Source organism: Pinus tabuliformis, chromosome 8 (genome assembly GCF_031772625.1).
Source record: "Pinus tabuliformis cultivar Carrire ecotype Pingquan chromosome 8, CPIR1, whole genome shotgun sequence".
NCBI lineage: Eukaryota > Viridiplantae > Streptophyta > Pinopsida > Pinales > Pinaceae > Pinus > Pinus tabuliformis.
The window spans coordinates 438,768,670-438,773,662 of NC_142294.1; positions in this window are offsets into that span (position 1 = coordinate 438,768,670).

A 4,993-nucleotide genomic window follows, 5' to 3' on the forward strand; every position below is an offset into this window, starting at 1 on the left:
AAGGAGGAATTGATCTTTGATTAATGTTTGGAAATCAGAATATGAAGAAATCAAAGAAATGTTGACCATGTTATCACTCAGGTTGTCCCTAAAGCTCCTAAAAGGGATACGGCCTAGGTAACCACAAACCAATCTTTGGACTACAGGTCCTAGCCTACCAGCAGTCAGAGAGGGCTCTCTCTTTAGGATTTAGCTTTGTTGAAAATGATTTTAGGCTAGCTGTTGAGTTCAAGGGGTTTTGTTTTGATTTTGGTGGGATGATTGATGCTTACAAGTAAAGAGGCAGGGATAGCATGAAAGTTTTATAACCATTGGGCATGGAGTTAAGGAGTAGGACTGCTGGTGCGCTTTCTTGGTCACAAGATAGGAATATGGAGAAGGCTAGCTACATATGAAACAATGATTCAAGCTAAAAGGATGGAATGAGGGCTAAGGAATGAGAGGCAGTTAAGAATCTCTCGTTCAGCTTAACAGAGGGAAGGTGAATGAACTCTATCCAGGAGCAGTAAAGAATTCCTAGATAACTGTCGAACAGGAGTGAATTAGGGGAAATATGAGCCACAGGGAATTCATATTCATTACTAATCCAGATGAAAAACATAAAGAAACAACAGAAATTGAGCATAGAGGGAAATTAAACCAATTCTAAACTATTCATTTTTCCTGCTATTTTAGATGGTATATCAATGGAAAACAGAGGTAGGAAAACTTATTGAGTCATGTTGCAGCACAAGAATTCCACATTCATTTCTTCAAACCATTAAACATAGCACGCAATTTTTCCTCCAAGCTTTTCAATAGTCTTTGATTAAGTAAAACATCAAGTATACAGAGCAAGTCTCTTCTAGATCAATACAACCAACCAACCCTTTGAACAATGAATTAGGGTGGCTTTTTATAGGGAAAAAATCAAAAAAATCTATTATAACAGACCTAAAAATAGGTCTGCGGGAAAATGAGTTTCTTAACCTAATCTTGTCCTGAAATAAATGCAAGAAAATATCTTCGAGCTGCGATGGAGGCAGCTGCATCAAAATGAATTAATGTGGTGTCCTTATGGCATTGTGCTATTCATTTAGCCATAACTGCGCTTTAGGTTCTGATCCTGGCTCTTGAGTGGCTTTGATTATGCATTAACTCTGATTTGAGAGCTTTGATGGGCTATCACCGCTTTCTTTGACTTTGTTGGAGGCCATTCAATGTTCACCTGCTTTGGGAAATACAGATTTCCATTGAAAACCTTTAACTGATACTCTTTGCCACGTCTTTGATGTGCTTTGGCACTGGATACGCGCCTTCTCTGTCTTCGAAATGCTTTAAAATGTCCCATCGACCTTTTATGGCTGCTGTTCGGCTCTCTGCTGCTTTAAGAACTGTCTCTGCCCTTTTCTGAATCCTGCGTGGAGAAATTGCTGTCAATTTGCGATTAACGGGCCTGCTGGTAGCCGAGCAACAGGAGGCTTTCCATTTTGGCCTATTTCCCTTAGCGATGCGCGATAAGCGCTAATCGCGCATCAAAAACTGCCTCAGTTTTTCATTCTGGGCTTCCTTTGCAGCGATTTTTGCCTTCGCGCCCTTTCTGTGTGATGACGTCAGCATTGGGTCCCAATACGGTGGTGACGTGGCAGGGTGATGTCAGTAGGGTGACGTCAGCAGTACGACTGGGTGACGTGGCAGTAGGGCTAAGGTGATGACGTGGTAGTACAGTGGCAGCGAGTTGGCAATGATGTGGCAGGGACACGGTGGCAAGAGGCTGACGCAGGTTGATGATGTCAGCATGACGTAGCATTGATGCAGGAGGGGGGAATGCAGTATCCGGTTTCATGTCGCACCGCTTTTGCGTAGAAGCAATTTTGGAGGAGGGGGCTCCACCATAGTCGAGAGGTTGACACGTGGTGGGAGTATGACGGGAAAACCGCCCATCTCCCGGACGCTAACCCTCGGCATGTCAGGGTATGAAAAGACCCGCCCACCGTTGATCTAGGGTGTTGGGCATCGGACGGTTGGCGGGACGGGTAAGGCGGCAGATGGTTAAAAACGGGGCCCGCGCATATTTTATTATGTGTTTTTATACGGCGGGGGGGGGGGGGGGGGGGGGGGGGGGGGGACTTTGGGTTTGTGGGTTTTTGTGTTATGCGGGGATAACGTTCAATGTTTAATTGAGACTTTTAAACACTGAACCTTAAACAATGAGCGTGAAATGGTAGAACAGTAAGGTTTTAAGGGTAAAGGGGTGGGTAAAGGTTATTAACTTAACCAAATGTCAAGTTAATCCTAGGGTTAGGACGCGAAAGGCTAATGCTAAGCCCCAAATGAACTCAGCATTTCCCAAACTGATATAATAGGGCTACAGTGCTAGGGGATGGGAATATGCACATAGGGGAGTTATTAACATAATTTTAGTAGGGGAAGGGGAGATAGATAGGGAGCTACATAGTAAAATTAGTAGTTAATATGACAAGTGATAAGAAAGCGCTAATTATGTGAATCTTAGGCTATTAGGGGGGAAATGATTCATAGAGGAAGTATGAACATTCCTTGAGTAAAGCAGATCTTTACCAAGGAAAATGATATGGAAAATGATGAAGCTAAGAGGTATCAAGCAGATCTTGACCTCTTCAGGGAAGTTAGTGAGTAATTTGGGTAATAAGAAGAAGGGGGAGTTAGTCATGCCTCGCTTGAGCTCCTCCAAGTGAAAAATACCTTGTACTTGTGACCTGAAGTTCAATATCACTTTGAAACCCAAAATTGATCACAAATCAACATTCTGCAACCTCAAAACTACCTACCCAGCCTACTTACTTAGCATTTTTTCTTCTTTTTGCATGGGTGCACTTGGACTTGCAGACCCTGCTTTACAATTTTTCTTTTGACTGCCCTCCTATCTAAATCAATCCTTATTTCTTTCGGGGCTCAGATTAAGCTGTTCAGTGCCCAAGATTCTCTACCTATCTACAAATCTGCCAAGATTAAACAGTTTGGACAGATATTCATTCTCTATATTCTAAAACAAGAAATTGAAACCTAGGGAAGCCAAGATTAGGCTGTTTGGCCTTCGCTTAACAGAAATTTCTTCAAAAAGGAATAACTCATCAAAATTGGAATACAGCAGTGGCATTTAGACTGGCACACTTTCATGGCTTCTTCTTTGGCCTTTTCCTGGAAATATGGAGCATTGCAACATGCAAAGATGACATATTTGGCATGTAAAAATGTCAATCATGAAAAATGAACACCTGTTGCAACAGGAGGCTAACAGTGGTTCCACTTGGGGATGGCTTTTCCTTGTGAAAATCTAAGAACAACAGGTCAGACTGTCTTGATCTTCTATTGTTGCTGTGGACTGAAAATTTCTTTGTGCTGGTTGCTAAGAGTGTGAAACTTTGAAATATGAACAACCCTCTCCTCAACTCAAACATTGTGAAATACATAGCACTGCCTGCTTTCTTTTGCGTGCTTGATATTATATACAATGTTGCTTGAGCATCGCCTTTGAAATAGATCCAAAACATGGATCAGAACTGATGTGTTTACCCTTAGCCTTTGGTCTAGAAACAATTGTTGATGTGAAAATAAAGAATGCTCCTCTCTTATTGATACTGTTTGACTGAAGACTGCAAGCTGAAAAATAGTTTCTTTTTACCATGAATTGTTGTTATATGACAGCGCTACTCTTGTTGTTTTGCTTAGATTAATTCAGAGACAGGGCTTTAAAAAATAGAGTATTGGGATTGGCTGTGTCTTCACAAATTTTGCTGCTGCTTCTCTAACAATCAAATTGCTTATACAAAAAATAAAAACAAAGTGTTGACATATACAAATATCAATGTACAAAGAGATATATACAGAGTTGCATTGTATCCCTTAAAAGGGATCATGGTAATGTTTTAAAATTCGGCCATTAATAGGGCCTTCTTCAGCAAAGCTGCCCTCTACATATTTAAGGAAATATGTGTTATTTCCCAGAACAGCAGAAATAACGAATGGCCCTTTCCATAGAAAATAGAATTTTGCATGTTTTCCCTTGTCTTCTCTTCGTGAGTCCCACCTTAGAACTTTGTCGCCAATGTTGAAATCCTCAGCCTTAGCTCTCTTATCAAACATCTTTTTCAGCTTTTCTTGCAAAATTTGAGCTCTGTCATAGACCTGCTCTCTGGTTTGCTGAAGATGAATGGTCTGGTTGATTCTTCGTTGAATATCATTTGGTTCTGCCTGAACCTCTTGTAACAGTTTCATAATGCAAATGCCCAAAGAAGATGGAAACCTGGCCTCCATGCCATACACCAGCTCATAAGGGCTCATCCCAATGGATTTCTTTGTTGAAATTTTGTCTTCCCATAGGGCATTTGTGAGCTTTCTATGCCAGTTCTTCTTGTTTTCTTCTAAGATCTTCTTGATAATATTGATCAAGCTCTTGTTAGATGACTCAGCTAAGCCATTACCTTGGGGGTAATAGGCTGTGGAATGGCCCAAGGTAATGTGAAATTTATGGCAGAAATTGATCATCTTTTTGGATTTCAAGGCAGCAGTGTTGTCAGTGATGATCTTCTCAAGGCAGCCAAATCTAGAAAGGATATTGCACTCAAGGAATTGGATAATGGTGGTAGCATTGGCTTGCCTACATGGGATGGCCTCAATCCACTTAGTGTAATAGTCGGTGGCTATTAAAATCCACTTGCGTTGGCCTGAGGAAGAGGGATGGATTTCTCCAATGAAGTCAAGACCACATTGTTGAAAAGGTTTTTCGATTGAGAAGGGCTTAAGGGGCAAGGGCAACAACTTTATTTTGCCCTCAAAGATTTGGCATTTGTGATATGAGATAGAAAACTTTTTTATATCTGCAAATAGAGAAGGCCAATAGAAACCGGCCCTTAAAATTTTATCAGCAGTGGACTTCTAATATAGATGTCCTCCGCAGTCCCCTGCATGGAATTATTTCATGACATTGTTAGTTTCATTCATAGTTAAACACTTAAGCAATATACCTTCATGA